This window comes from Lagenorhynchus albirostris, chromosome 18 (genome assembly GCF_949774975.1).
Source record: "Lagenorhynchus albirostris chromosome 18, mLagAlb1.1, whole genome shotgun sequence".
NCBI classification, from domain to species: domain Eukaryota; kingdom Metazoa; phylum Chordata; class Mammalia; order Artiodactyla; family Delphinidae; genus Lagenorhynchus; species Lagenorhynchus albirostris.
This window is the reverse complement of record NC_083112.1, coordinates 70,758,198-70,774,654: the sequence shown is the minus strand read 5'-3', so window position 1 is coordinate 70,774,654 and position 16,457 is coordinate 70,758,198. Positions and strand designations below refer to the sequence as shown.

The window sequence follows — 16,457 nt, the reverse complement described above, 5'->3', positions numbered from 1 at the left end:
TTCAGCTCTAGTCCTGTAACTCTAATTGCATGCAGGGCATTGCTACTTTAAAATAACATCTATCCTCTTTGTACCAACGTTGTCTCCACTTACCTAATTTCATTTTTTCTATCAATAGCATTCTCCAAGTCAGCCCAGCTTGAAAATCTGGAGTCATCTTCTCTTCCCTTTCCTTTATCTCCTATAGCCAACCAGTTAAATGACGGGTCCAGTATGAATTCAAAAAGCCTCCTAAATCCAGCCCCTCCTCCTTGCTTTCATCCCCATACTCCAATACTGCCCCTCATTTTCTCATATCTGGACAACTTCATTAGCCTCTTGGTTTCCCTTCCTCCAGTTTCTCTTCCCGCTGAATTCCCGTCCACCCAGCCTTTGACAACATCTCCAACAAATATTGAGTCGACTATGATTTGTTCAATGAATGAATGGAAGAATGGATTCATGAATAAATGCTCTAGTATATAAAGTGCCTTAGATCTTTAGTTCATTGTAGTCTACAATCTGACTCCAACTTTTGTCTACTATTTCCAAACTACCCCACCATCCCAGGTAGCTTTCCCTAAGCGGGCCAGAATCAAGTTTCCCTGGCTTTAAAAAGCACCCATCCCTCTTTACACATGCAAACTTCGCCCCAAACCTCCATGAATAGATGTCTAGAATGACTTGTGCCCCTCACTAGCCGTCCATCTTCTCAGAATTCCTATAACACCCCCCCATCCAATAGTGATAAATGTTGGCATTCTATCTGCAATGACACTGCACTGTTTCTTTCCCAAATGTCTTTTTTCTTCAGCTAGATTTACATAATCTTGGAAGACGGATGCTATGTCTTAAGGTCTTTGCTCAACTGACTATGATGATTTAAAGGACTATGCATTTCTTTAACTCTCAACAGGCTTCATTTTACCTTTGTATACTTCCTGCAAAGAATAAAAAGGAAACAAACTTTAAAGCAAAAAAAAAAAAAAAAAATCTATACATAACAGGCTCCTAAAAGGAGAGGAAACCACATGTTCTACACCAGTTAATTAATATGGAGCATATAACTCAAGAGACCTTTTTATAAGTAGAACTTCCTAAAGGCTTCCATCTACAGCCATGAAACTGAGAAAAAGAAAAGAAAATCAGAATTAGAAGCAGAATATTTTATTGTTTTTATTATTGCTTTCTGAAATGCCCAAATTAGCTTACTATTTATTAGCAGTAAGATGAAATGGGAAATATATAGATAGATAAACTTATTCCTGCTGTTGTGGAATAACTATCTAGAGAAATTTATTTAATGTGATGGTTTTCTATTGCTTAAGAATAACAAACTGTACAACCTGTTTTTTAAAAGCATCCAGTAATAGTAAAGTCAAAAGACAGAGAATAAACAGAGACCGAAATCAGATTTCAAAGAAAGTACCATATAATTTTATTAAGGATGTTGTTCCTACAACTCAAAAGTTGAAAATGCTCTTATCGGATAAGTTTCAAAGATAAGAAGAATAACTGAAGATAAGAGTTTATTTTTGACCCTCCAAGGACTAGCAGGCATTTAGTAAAGTATTAAAAATAATAAAGGAAATAACTCACATGTTTTGGCCTCAGGAAATACCCTGCTGTTTATGGAAATAATTCCCCAATCTTTATCCCTTGTTTTTTCAGATAATTATTTCAGTATTCATTTAGCTTTGTTGCTTAATAATAAGAGTTTCAGGGGAAAGATTCTAGACAAAAAGACTAATATGTAAACAGAGCAACCCCAGGCCATTCTGTGAGGTGAACTACGCATCTTCTTTTCCCCCTGCATTCTGCTTCCTCTTCCTACCAGGTGCTCACTGTGGGTCATTAGAAGTTTCTAGTCTTATCTGGCATTCCTTCCCCAGAAAACTTATTCTCCAATAAGGCTGACCCTCTTCAATATTTTACCATCACTCCTCATATACACTTGACTCCACACCTTAATGTGAACCATTTCTGTAGCCTCTGACACCTTCTTCTCGCCTCTCCAGATATCCAAGTTTCATCATCCTTGGAGGTTCCACTCGAGTCTCACCTCCTCTGTGGAGTCCTCCCTGATCACATCAGGGTATTCAGAAATGCAGCAGAGCTGCAACATTCATACAAATGCTGTATCTTCTCTCCTCAAGTAGGTTTGCCTGTCCTGGTGGAACGATATTGTCGACGAAAATAATCAGTCAACAATCTATAATAGGAGTAGACAGACAGGAGTTTTATTTCAGCCAAGCTGAGGACTGTAGCCTGGAAGCCAGCCTCTCATATAACTCTGAGGAACTGCTCCAGGGAAGCACGGTTTCAGCACAGTTTTAAGTCTTGTCAGAACAAATAACACCAAACAAGTCAGAGATACATTCCTTCAAGGTTTCAACAAAACAGATAAGAACCTACACAGTGAGTCAGGATGGCCTTGGCCCCTGGGAAGGGGGTCATCATCGAAGGAGTCCCAGCCTTGGCATCCCAGGAAGGAAGGCATTTGATCTTCATTTTTAACATGGACGTTTTTTACCTCTGGTCAATGCGCCCTTTCCTTTAATAATTCCAGCAGATGTACAATGTACGTTTGATAGGCCACAAACAGGCTGTTTTAGTTAGCATAAAATTCAAGTTAACTCATGTATAAGCCAGAAAGACTTCCCCTTACTTCAACATGTGAACATTTCTTTTATCAATATCATGTTTTATGCTTCAAAAGACAAGTGACTGGGGCCCAGAACATGAGCCTACCTTGTTTAAAATGCCCACCTCTTAAGTCTTCACATCTTGTTTACTGCCTTCTATTTTGGTGAGTTTTTGTGGAAACACGTCTTATCTCCCCCGACAATAGGAGACGCATCTTGAGAGCAGAGCTATGTCTGATATTGTACGATTCAACCACTAATATGGGCACTGTCATACACGGACTAAGAAATAACTGGGAACTCTGGAAACATCTGTTTAATAAATGTAACATAGTGGTTTGGAGTTTGAGCATCTGGAATCTAAGTATGGTTCTGTCACTTACTACCAGTGCAGTGTGACCTGGGGGTTGTTATTTATCCTCCACCAGCCTCAGCAGCTGCATCTGTGAAACATAACAGCATCAGTGATTTTCGGTACTGTCTTGGGTATTCCCAGGGTTGTGGTGCTTTTAGCGGTCTCCTTCCATCCATAACTGGGAGAATGGCCATGTCTGTGGTGAGAGACAGTGCTTTATTTAAGAAATTTTAACTATCCCATTAAACTCTCTGAAGAAAATTTACTGACTCTTATCACAATATTTTTCTGAAGTTTTCCTTCCAAACTCGTAAAGGTATGGGAAGGCAATAAAAAAAAAAAGGAAACATTTATAATATATATGTTCACTCTTAATAACCCAAACAAATGATACTGCAAAAGACTTTGCTGTCAAATATCACTTTGTAATCCTCTAGGGGTATCCAACCTCAGTTAGGAGCGATAGGCTGAATTCTAGAGACGGTTTTGTGGTTCACTGCAGTCTTGGTGGAGGTCTTTAACCCATGACACTCACTTCAGTGAAAAGTTCAGAACCACCTTCAGTCACTTCACACATAACAACACGTACTTGCTTTGCGCTACTGCGGCTTGGCTGCAACACGGAGCTACACCAAAAACGGATCTGAGCCTCCAAGTGGCAGGTTTCTGGAAACTTAACCTTTGCTTACCTGCGTGACTCTCTGATTCTCACATGCCAAAACAATTAAAGAAGCAGGAGTGGGTTAAAAAGTGTCCTTTTTTTTTCTTTCTGAGTCATTGCACACAATTCCTCTGCATAATTTGTTTTCCATTTTGCAGACTTCAACATCTTGTTTACCACTGCTCAGATGGACTATTTCTATTTAGAAAAGTTTCTGAGTTTCTGTGAATTGATTAAGAGTGAGATTTCAAAATATAAAAAGTAGTCATTATTCAGTAAAAGAGGCATTGCCGATCAACCATGAGTGTGTGCGATGAGGCACGTGCCCAGGAAGTGAGCTGACTCTGGACCTCTCATTCATCGGAGCATCACTTATCTCTTGTGCAAACCTTGTCTTACAGGCACTGTGCTCAGCATTGGGAGTCGATCAATTTCCTTGCTTTAGGATCCCATACATTGTCCTTTGTATTTGCAATTCGTAATTAAGATGATCTGATTAGCAAATCAAAGAGAGAAACGTTACCATTCCAGAAGATCCATCTGAACACAAGAAAGAGCTTCAAATCAACCTCTCAACAATGTGATACGGTCAAATTAACTTCCTGGCCATGGTCTTTAAAGGTCTTCCATAAGAGTGCCTCTCCAACTTCATTATGTAACCCCCCGCACTCTTTCAAGCCATGAAATATATTATCTGAGCTAAAGTAAGTTAGTCATAGGCTCTGTGCTATAAATGCATACTCGATTTAGCCTTTTTAAACTTTTATTCCACTGTTTTTTGCCATCCTCTCCCTCCTTGGAAAATACTTTTTTCTACTCTGTGTCTATCAAATTGAGACTGCTTTTCTCAAATTTAATCAAACAGAATCATTTCTTCTAGAAAATCGTTTTACGCCGAGTTTCAGTCACGATGTTCACTCGAATAAAGGACATTCCACTCAATCTCACACAGTATCTAGATTTTTCTAAAATATAAGTGTAAATATGCATATACTATGCACCTTGCACAGAGCAGCTGTAAATTAATATCTAATGAATGCATAAAATTTCCTTCAATTTCTCATCTCTCTGCATGAAGAGTCTTTCCAATATATCATCAATCTCTATTAGTGTACATTTTGGCACATCGACAGTTTTGTTACGAAGAGAAACCAATCACAAAGTTATAAAGACCATTAGAGATACTTAAAAAAAACGTGTGGGGTTCGCATAAAGAGAAAAGTAAAGGTTTAGTCATGTAGTAGTATGAGCCACTTCAAAGGGGCCTCTGATTTTTAGAAGTGAGTCCTGGGAAACGCAGACTAAGACGAATAGAAGAGGTGCTTAACAAGTTAGCCCCAGTTTTCTAAGAACACACACACAATGACTGGTCAAATCATAAATGGTGTCTTTTATACAGAAATTTCAGTAATGAATAGACAGATTCAGGGAATTTGCACAGAGAAAAATAGATTTCCATGTTAGTCACCCAACAGATATAGATCAGCAAAGCAGTTACAGTTCTAAGCTGGACTCCCCAAGGTCTCCTTGGCCAGAAATGGTGGAGGCCCATAGAAACTTCTCACATTAGGCCAGAATCCTGGGACTGACCTGGCACAGAACCACAGGGAAGCTGGAACAGAAGCCAACATTGACCTCAGCACGGAACTGCCAAATACAAAACACCACCAAAATTTTAAGAGAATTAACTACACAACAGTCAGAGGGCTGAGCAAGGATGAGAGCGCATCTTCTTAACATATCTCTCCTGAGCTCAGAGCATTGACTCTTGCCTAATATCTGACAATAGAAAACATTATTTCACCCGTTTTGTGTCAGAATCAACCCCACGATAAGACCTTAAGTCAAAGCATGGTAAGTGGTTGAGGCTATTTCTCACGTAGGCACAGCAATGCTGAGGAACATGAATGTTAAAAGGGAAAATAGCAGTTTGCGGGACCTAAACTGAGAAAACAGAATATTGTTTATATAATATGTATTATATAAATATATATAATATATATATATGTGTATATATACACATATATATATAGCTTAACTTATTAAACTTGATGTTCTTTTCCATTGAATGCCTTATTAAAGGAGTGGGAAAGAATCATTGCTTGGTTATTGGTCCCAAAATATAGTTTTCTGTCTAAGTGTATCTCAATACGCAGTCACTTGAGACAGTGACTCAGAATTGGGTGCTGAAGGGATTTCAGCAGAGATGCCTTCTTTATGACATTGCAATACAAACATACAAGTTAATCAAATGCAATGAAATTTTTCCTTGCTAATCTATGCAGCCAACACTGTATCGGCGAGTAGTTGTTTAAATTTACAGCTTCCAAGCAGGGGAAGTTTGCTGACAGGTAGGACACAGACCGTCTTAGGAGGAAAACACCCGCGAAAGCAATTTTTTTCAAGTTCTTAACATCCTATGCCCTACCTCTGCAACCAGTCCCAGGAAATGCAGCTTTTGAGTCGTGACACACCATCTGCTGGCTTCAAACCCTGCAAGAAGTTGGATGGGAACCGTCTTCGGACTTAACTATATCCTCTGTCTACCGTGTGACTCTCAACACATGCCTTTTTGTGTGTGTGTCCTCAGCTATCCCCTCTCAAGCAGCCTGCTTCTGAGTCGGTGAGGCTGGGTTCAGGAACCCCACGTCCACCTTGCCCCAAACAAGTGGCTTCACTGTTGATCTTAACCAGTACTAATCAACTCAGCCCTTACATGTAAAGTAGACCAGACAGAAAACAGCGTGTCCTCGGTCATCTAATTACATTACCTGTAGCACATTCTGTTCTTTTATTATATTTTTTGATCTTTCACTCTTGCTAAACTTAATAATCTAACACCATATCTGATTTTTTAAATTCTATGTATACACACAAAAAAGGGAGACTTGAGGGACGAGGTCAGACACATAAAAGTGTGATCTCCGCAGTCACAGCCAAATTCCTAAAGGGTGAGCCCATTAAATGGCCAAACAAAATAAGACACATTGCTAACTTCATTTTCAAAAAGTTCCCACGTGTAGGTTTATAAGGGCCTAGAGGGATGAGTTGCCCTCAATTGTGTCTTGTTTAATTTGGCCATTTAAAGGGCTGACTCTTTTCTAACTTGGCTCTAGTTGGAGATATCACACCTCTACGTGTCGGAACTTGATTCTTAACTTGGCTTTTTCAGGGCCCATTAAATGTTTCTGATTTGGTATCACTCTAAAAGAATGTGTAAGTGGTTTCTTTGCACTAACGTCTGGACAGATTGGGGTCAAGTGTGATTGGTAGGTTTCCACTATTAAATTATTTCACACTCCCTCACCCCCGCCTAACAGCTGAAAGCTCGGAGTTCATCTTCTGTGTGGGAGGCCAAGATATTCTGAGATCAGACACTAAAGAAGCTGGATGTACACACTGCAGTTGCAACAAAACAAAAATGATAGATGGCTTTGTAGAATAAATGTGTTATCTTTACCAAGGGCTTCTCATTAACACTTTTTACTTGGAAAAAAATAAAGAGGAATTGCTTAATCCAGCAGATAGAAGGCAGAAATTATGTCCTTGTTTCTGTCTGTTTCTTCATTTACTAAATGGAGAGACTACTATTTCTCACAGGATTATCTAGTGTATGATTTAGTGGGAAGAAACTCAAATGGAATACACTCTGAATTCCTTCATGGAAATGCACTGTATTTGTTTCTTTCCCCAAGAAAGAATTAACTTCAGGGCCTCCCTGGTGGCGCAGTGGTTGAGAGTCCGCCTGCCGATGCAGGGGACACGGGTTCGTGCCCCAGTCCGGGAAGATCCCACATGCCGCGGAGCGGCTGGGCCCGTGAGCCATGGCCGCTGAGCCTGCGCGTCCGGAGCCTGTGCTCCACAACGGGAGAGGCCACAGCGGTGGGAGGCCTGCGTACCGCAAAAAAAAAAAAAAAGAAACTTCAGCCTACAGAGACACATAAAACACTAGAAAACCTAAATGAAAATAATTTAGAAATAAGATTCATGAAATGGAGCGAGAAATGAGTAGATGGATCATGAATGTCAGAGGCACAAAACAGCGTTGGAATCCAGACTTATTAGCTTTCTAAGCCATTTCACCTCGCGGAGCCTCAATTTTCTTATGTGTAAAATAGAAACTATACTAATTTCTACCTCACTGGGTTTTTGAGAGACTCACATGAGACTGTAGATGTAAAAGTACCCTACAGAGTATAAATCCCAATAAGGTATTTCACTAACATTATAAAAGAAGTAGAGAATAACCGTTAAGATATGGTGGGACTCTAGCTGTAAGGGTTCATAGCAAGGGGATAGAATTGAATCAAAGAAGATTAGAAATGGGTTCTTTGGAGCAGGTGTAATTTGAGGTGGGCCTTGAGGATCAGTCTAATTTGAGAAAGTATAAGGGAGGAAGAAAGTCTTCTGGGTGACAGGAGTAGGAAGGAGGTCGGGGGAGAAGTGAGGCTGGAGGGTAGCAGCTGCAAAAGCAGTGACAGTCACAGCATGGGGAAGGGGTGCTCGTGGTGAGAACACTGGAGCTGAGGATGGGCACCCAGGAGGACAGAAATGAGTAAGAGTACTGTTGTGGACAGAGTATTTGTGTCCTCCCCAAATTTGTTGAATCCCTGACTCCCAGTGTAATAGTATTTGGAGATGGAGTCTTTAGGAGATAATTAGGGTTAGAAGAGGTCACGAGGGCAGGGCCCTGGTCTGATAGGATTAGAGCTTTGCAAGGAGAGTCACTAATATTATAAAAGAATTAGGATACATATATACAATGGAATATTACTCAGCCATAAAAAAGGAACGAAATTGGGTCATTTGTAGAGACGTGGATGGACCTAGAGAAAGTCATACAGAGTGAAGTAAGTCAGAAGGAGAAAAAGAAATATCACATATTAACGTCTATATGTGGAATCTAGAAAAATGGTACAGGTGAACTGGTTTGCAAGGCAAAAATAGAGACGCAGATGTAGACAACAAACGTATGGACACCAAGGGGGAAAAGCGAGGTGGGGGAGGATGAACTGGGAGATTGGGATTGACATATATACACTAATATGTATAAAACAGATAACTAATAAGAACCTGCTGTATCAAAAAAATAATAAAAGAAAATTCAAAAGAAAAAGCGTTAGGGAATAATTAAGAGGTCTTGAGTGCACTCAGAGAGACACGGCCTCCTACAAGCCAAGAGAAGAGGCCTCAGAATAATAACCTACCTCACTGGCACCCTTGATCTTGGACTTCCCAGCCTTCAAAACCATTAGCAATAGATTTCACTTGATTAAGTGGCGCCGTCTATGGTAGCTTGTCATAGCGGCCCAAGCTGGCTAAGACAAGCTCCCAATACGGAAAGCCTCAAAAAGCAGCCCGAGAGATGAGGCTGAATACAGTGGGCTGTAGGTTCCTGAGAGGCATGACGAAATGAAAGGGGCGTCTTTGGAAGATGGTCTTGGTAATGGTGAGCAGGGTGAAACGGAAAGAAATGAGGCTGAAAGCAGAGAGATGAGAGTGCGATGAAAATGACTGGAAATGTAGCAGTGAGGGTAGAGAGACTGCATCTAACGGGCCTGTGTAGGACTTAAACAACAGTATCCAGAGACTGGGAATAAAAGAGTGGGAAGAGTTAGCCTAAATCCTAATTTTGGCTCTCATCCTTGTGCTTTTTAAAAAAATGGTTGAGGGGCTTGGAACGAGCAGGCTGAATTGCTCAAAATAAGAGACTCAATTATTATTACAATCCATCTTCTTCATTATTAATATAGAGCCCTAAGCCTTTGCTCATGGGTTGGCCAATCAAACATCAGATGCTAGAAGGACTATCTCAGTTTGGCTTAGTTCCAAGTTTCCAAGGAAGTTGCTGCTACATCCCCCTGCGTCCACATCGAGAAAAACAGGACTAGCCAAGCACTCCTTCCTTTGTCTGATAAGTTCATCTGTGAATGAGTGAGCTAGCATTTGTGAATAATATAGAGCCCTGCAAAAACATTGCCACTCAAACATAAAAATTAGTATGCGGAGACACACAGCCATTATAACAAGTATGCATGGCCCACAGAACAGCCAACCTTTAAAAATTCAATGTTTTCCATCAGGAACTTCCAGAATCATAACTTGGAATTTCATCATTGGGCTATCCATTAGTTACTCAAAGAATAAAGTTATAATTTAGATATCTAATTCCTAAAAGTTTCGTGCTCAATAAAATTATCTTAATAGATATTATCTCAAGTTTATGAAGTTGCTTCTTTCCTTCCGAGAGTCTATCTTTTTGTTATAGTCATTCAAAATATTCCAGAGATGTAAGCGGAAGAAAATATGACATCAGACCAAAGAAATTATTTTAGACATTTCTTCATTACTAAAAAATTGTGAATGTTCATAGATAGATAGATAGGAAGAGATTCTAGATATAGATATATAGAATCTAATTCAGAACATTAGAACTAGCAATAATTTTACAGGTCATCTAATGTAATGCTTTTATTTAACAGGTGAAACCACTGAGACCCAAGTTCGTACAGACATACCTCATTGTACTGCACTTTGCTTTATTGCAGTTCACAGACACTGTGTTTTCTACAAATTGAAAGTCTGTGACAACCCTGTGTCGAGCAAGTCTGTGGGCGCCATGTTTTCAATAGCATTTTCTCACTTCGTGTCTCTGTGTCACATTTTGGTAATTCTTACAATATTTCAAACTTTTCCATTTGTGTTATATTAATTATGGAGATCTGTGATCAGTGATCTTTGATGCTACTATTGCAAAAAGACTACAATTCGCTGAAGGCTCAAATGACGGTTAACATTTTTTAACAATAAAGTAATTTTTAATTAAGAGATACATACATTTTTTACGGGGTAAGGGGGGGAGGCATAAACTGGGAGATTGGGATCGACCTGTACACGTGACTATATACAAAATGGATAACTAATAAGCACCTATTGTGTAGCACAGGGAACTCTACTCAGTACTCGGTAACGACCTATATGGGGAAAGAAGCTAAAAAAGAGTGGATACATGTATAACTGATTCACTTTGCTGTACAGCAGAAACAATACATTATAAATCAAGGGTACTCCAATAAAAATTAATTTTAAAAAGATACGTACATTTGAAATAAGGCCATTGTACACTTAATAGACTACAGTATAGTGTAAACATAACTTTTATGCGCATTAGGGAACCAAAAATTTTGTGTGACTCGCTTTATTGCAATATTCCTTTACTGCGATAGTCGCTTTATTGTTGTGGTCTGGAATCAAACGGGCAATATCTCCAAAGTCTGCCTGTATACAGTCCACGGATTCCACATCCACAGATTCAACCAACCAAAGATCGAAAAAAAATTTTTTTTAATTCCGGAAATTTCCAAGAAGTAAAATTTGACTTTGCCCTATACCGGCAACCATTTGCATACCATTTACACTGTATTAGGTATTATGAAGTAATCTAGGGATAATTTAAAGTAGTCGGGAGGACTGCATAGGTTACATGCAAATACCCCACCATGTTATGTAAGGAGCTTAAGCATCCCCAGATTTGGGTATCCTCTGGGGGTACTGGAACCAATACCTGTGGGTACTGAGGCACCACTGTGTTCACATGTCACAAAGAAAAAAACACTGAGGCAAGAGAGTTAAAATAATTGAGCAAAAAGATCACCTCTTGGGTGAATGGCCACGCTCAGACTAAAGCACATGTCTGGGATTCAGAACCTGTCCTTTCCAAAGCCCGAACTCATCATCTTTTCATTTTGTCATCCCGCCGGCCTGTCTTCTTCCCAGCCTGTAATCCAGGAGGCAACATTCAGAACCCAAAGCCATCCTAAGAGAACCAGAGGAAGTCACCCTGGGCCTAAAAACACCCAAGAGAGCCAGTCAATTTGGAGAAGAGCCAAACTCGTCCTTAACCAGGTCTGCTGAGATCTGATTTCTCATGCAGTTACTGAGTTAAGCTCAAAACCAGAGCTGAACTGGAGTTCAGAACAAATACATAACCCCTGTTTCCTTTGACCTGCCCTTCCCCTGGCTTCCCTTGGGAGAATTGCCTTTTTGCCCTCTGAACTCTACCTACTCCCCCTCCCGTGTACCTTCTGTTTTAGAAGCACTCAGGTCCCCACTCTGAGCTCCATGAGTGTGGCCCCTCCGTCGCCTGAAATCAGAAGCTTGCTTTCCCACCTCTGCTCTCTCGGGTTCCTGATGTGGCAACCTAATTGCTACAAAACAGAATTTTCCAAACTGTTTCTCTAAACACACACATAAACAGCTTTTCAAGTTCAAATAAGTTTTGCAAACTTGGTTGACTATATTCCCTTCTTGGGAATTCACTCTAAACATATTAAAGCTTTGGGGAAATTCATAGCTAAAAATAGAAAACAGAGAAGAAAAAGAGATGCAGGAGGAAAATGGGGGAGAAGAATTTGTTTCTATTTAACCCAGTGTTTGCCACGCTCATCTGACCATAGACCTCTTCGTTTGCATAATTTCTCAAAAATAATATTCTGTGAAATGTGTTTTAGGAAAATTTGCATTAAAGTCTTTATGCCTGTAATTGGATTAGCATATGACTTATACCTTCTAATGTATTTGTGATTTAACTTAAACTTCCTAGAAATATACCTTAACCCAAAGGAGCAATTCCCGGAGGGAGAATCTAATACAATTGACAGTCCTTTGAGGGAGCAGAGAGTGACAGTCTTTCCAGCCCCAGGAAATGTCATCAGGAAATGCAGCCAGCCTAGCCCAGGTCCCCAGAGGCACCTCCATGCCTAATCCCACCATGAACACCTACCAGGGGTTCAGGAGTCATGGCGGTAGAGCTTTTCTGTTTTAATCACATTTTTCTGCATAAAAGCACACAGATCTAAAAAGCCCTGAGGAGAAAATGGAAACGACACAGTTTACCACACAGTTTTCTTTCTGCAGCGTTTATTGAAAAAGGCATCATCACATGGAATCCTTTTGAATTGAGTTTTGGTTTTGTAATTTTATTTATTCATGGTTCGCTGATGTCAAGGTGTTGTGAGAGCTTCAAATTCTATTTCAGACCCACCTAATTGCGCTTGAAAAGATCCAGGAAAACAGTTCCCACCGTGTGAACTATCTGCATTGCCTGTGCTCTGGGTAACGGCTCCCACAGCTTCCTGCGGGACTCAGACCAAAGGGTGGTCTTCCCTCTCAACATCCTCTCAACAACTTGCTCCAACTGAGCCAAGTAAAGCCTGACTGAGTCACCTCAGGAAGACCCATCTCCCTTCACTGATGCTCCACCACCTCTCTGGAAATGATGTTGCTTCAAACGTTTTCTTTATAGTCAGCGATGGGTTAACCACAGCCCACACTAGCCTGTACTTCTGTTTCTCCCGCTCCTACGTTTATTGTCCACTGTCTGAGCCTGTCGGTTACTCCATCTACTACTCATGTTCTGCTGCGGCTGCAGCAGCGGGTGAGTTGGAGGATAAATAGAGAAAATTCCTTCTAAGGTAGCCCCATCTGAAGCAGTGGGACTGGAGCCTGACAATGGCTTGTTGAAGCTTCAGACCAGCTCATGATTTTGTCTGTCTGCATCCTCCTCAGTCACCTAACATTCACTCATCCTTCAAAAGAAGAATGGGGGCTTCCCTGGTGGTGCAGTGGTTAAGAATCTGCCTGCCAATGCAGGGGACACGGGTTCGAGCCCTGATCCTGGAAGATCCCACATGCCGCGGAGCAACTAAGCCCGTGCGCCACAACTACTGAGCCTGCGCTCTAGAGCCCACGAGCCACAACTACTGAGCCTTCGTGCCACAGCTACTGAAGCCTGTGCGCCTAAAGCCCGTGCTCTGCAACAAGAGAAGCCACCGCAATGAGAAGCCCGCACACAACAACGAAGAGTAACCCCTGCTCACCGCAACTAGAGAAAGCCTGCACGCGGCAACGAAGACCCAATGCAGCCAAAAATAAATAAATAAAATTAATTAATTAATTATTTTAAAAAAAGAAAAAGCTTTAAAAAAAAAGAGAGAGAGAAATGGAGGGCGTACTTTTCTCATGACGAGGGCATATGAAGAATCACAAGCCAGGATTATTTCTCACCGAATCTGCAATGTAGCTGGGTGCACCACTGTGTAACAAACAAAACGTTAAGGACACAGTTGCAAAACAACAAGGCAAGCAATGTCTCAGGATGATCTTTTATTCAATACATTCACTTTTTTTTTCCAGAAAAGCGTTATTTAGCTCCTACTTTGTGCCAGGCAATATGCGCGGGGCTAGGTATGAATTAAAGAAGAGTTCCTGCTGTCAAAGTGCTCACTGAAGGTCCAGGGAGAGAGGGAGAAAAATGAACTAGCACCTACGCGACAGCATAGACTTCTACAAATGCTTTGAAGGAAGTATTTCAAGAGCGCTGTAGGAAAACAGAAAGTCCAGCCAAGAAGAGTCTAGAAAATAAGAAAGAGACCCTGAGGTGAGCTTTGAAGACAAGAAAACGTTTATCATGTGGATAAAAGAGAGAAAACCATTTATGCCAGAGAGAGCAGGGGATTAAAGGCTCAGAAGTGACAGGGAAACTGCTGAGCCCAGGGCCCTGGGTTCCTAGTCATGAAGTGAGCATCTGTGGCCCACGGGTATGCCAGGGAACAATGACAAGACAGGAGCCAGCCGCCCAACCATGGAGGGTCTGATGCATCCTACAAAGAAACCTGGACTCTCACCTTAGGGCAGTGGAGAGTCATAGTAGCATTTCAGACAAAGAAATCATATCATTTAATTTGAATATGACGAAGATGATTGCCGCAGCACTAGAGGGGTAACTGGAGTAGAGTCGGTGTGGAAACAGGGAGCCTGCGCTCCCAGGACAGAGTGGCAATGAGTGTAGGGCGATCTCCCAAATTCCGGCTTTGAAGAATGAGGAGCTGAATGTTCTATTGACTAAAAGAGAACATGTCTGTAGAGGATTGAGTTTGGGCTGAGTAATTTCAGGTTGCCTATGGGGTATTCAAGTAGAGGTGTCCAGTAGGAGGTTAAGGCTGGAGACTGAGGCTGGAGACCAATTTGAGTATTTTCTGGATGTAGGTAGCAGTGGACGCCATGTGGAAACAGGAGTTTGTCAAATGGTGTCAGATCATCCAAAGGAGATCACGAAAAAGGAGAGGAGAAGAAAGAGGCAGGAGGAACTCTAGGCAATGCTGACACCCACTAGGCAGGAAGCAAAAAGGAAATACACAACAGGTGAGTAGTCCAGAAAGAGCTAGGGAACCAAGATGACAATGGTGTTTCTGAAAGAGCTAGGGAACCAAGTTGACAGTGGTGTTTCTGAAAGAGCTAGGGAACCAAGTTGGCAGTGGTGTTTCTGAAAGAGCTAGGGAACCAAGATGACAGTTTCTGAAAGAGCTAGGGAACCAAGATGACAGTGGTGTTTCTCAGGTGGGTCACCCACACTGCTAGCCTGAGTGGGAGGAGAGATTCCTCACATGGTGTAGACAGGTGGGACCTCTAATTTTTGCATGTTTCCCTGGGGACCAAGGGCACGACATCGGAGACCTAGCTCCTCTCACTTGTGTTCTGAATATCAGCATCTATCCTTTGCTCTGCTCTTTCGCCGGTTTGGTAATCAACCAATATGAAAGCAATCTGATTCATCACCCTTATGCATCTGCAAACTGGGAACATTTCTGTGGTTTTTCCAAGCCCATTTCATTATCACTTTCATTTTACAGATAAGGAAAGGAGGCTCAGAGCAGTTGAGACTTCGTTACTCGCACAGGTAATAAGAATTAGCACCAGTACTAAACTCTCATGTGGCTTTAGATCCTACCATTTTTCACTGGATCCACTGGTTCTGATAACATTCCCCATTTGTACTCTTTTTGTCCTTTCCAATTCTTTCTTCCAAATGAATCCATATTGAAACTGGAGACTGTTCACACAATTTCACCTTGCCAGCCTCTCATAAATGGGAATCTCATTGCACATTCTGAAAACACAGCTTATAAAAAACACAAATCAGTGAAGACATTTAGTTTCTGTGCTGTGTCTGTCTCTGCTATTTGGGGAAAACAAAAATAAAAATAAAAATAAAAATGAATGGATGAATGAAAACTTCAACAAATTTCAGTTAGGAAATAATGGCCTTAAGAATAATACCATTGATCACATTTTAAGTGGAAAGTACCCTGAAGGGGGTGGGTGATCAATCTAGGAGAACATATACAAATGCTCTGCAAATAATACGCTAACAGAACTTTCATGACTATGTATCATATCCAGGAATAAGCCCCAGGAAACCCTAAAAGACAACTGGTCTAAAGGTTAATATTTCGAGAGTCAAGACCACTAAAATCCTAAGTTAAATACACTGTGAGAATGGGATGTTGTGTAAGATTAGGTCAGATTAAGGGGGGCTATCCTTGTTTAGTCAAGGAGCATAACTTTTTTTTAAAAGGTGGCAGAATGTGTCCCTGGTGATTTTAAATTATCATGCTGCTACGAGGAAAGAAATTGGGTCAAAACTCATTATCAAGTGGCATTTCCACAAGTAGCAAGGGAATACTCTATTTCCTATCAGATGTTACATCCAGAGTCTGGGTAGACTTCCTTCCTGAATCTCAGCCTAAAAACCTGTTTCATTTCCCCGCCTTTTCCCAGTACTTATAAGGATCCAAGTTTCAACAGTGACCATGAACAGCAGACCAACTACTCCAATTCCCTGCTCTGTAAAACTTATTCTAAAAAGTGACTTGTAAATTCAGCAGCTTGCGTCAGTTTCTTCCTGTCAACCAATAACGGCCAACCATCCCCATTCCTTGGGACAGACAGAGAGAAACCTTCATAGCCAAAAACTATT

The 16,457-nt window shown here is 41.0% G+C and overlaps 1 protein-coding gene across 1 annotated transcript in view; it reads right to left on the bottom strand.

Annotated features, from left to right (window-relative positions):
* Window positions 1–2,194: 2,194 nt before the first annotated feature.
* LOC132508534 (protein-lysine methyltransferase METTL21E) overlaps window positions 2,195–16,457 on the bottom strand; it is a 135,510-nt gene continuing 121,247 nt past the window's right edge. The window contains exons 11-12 of the mRNA XM_060128715.1: window positions 12,423–12,504; window positions 2,195–4,132 (exon numbers count right to left, since the gene is read on the bottom strand). The gene's annotated coding sequence lies outside the window, so the exon portion shown is untranslated. The remainder of the gene's footprint in view (window positions 4,133–12,422; window positions 12,505–16,457) is intronic.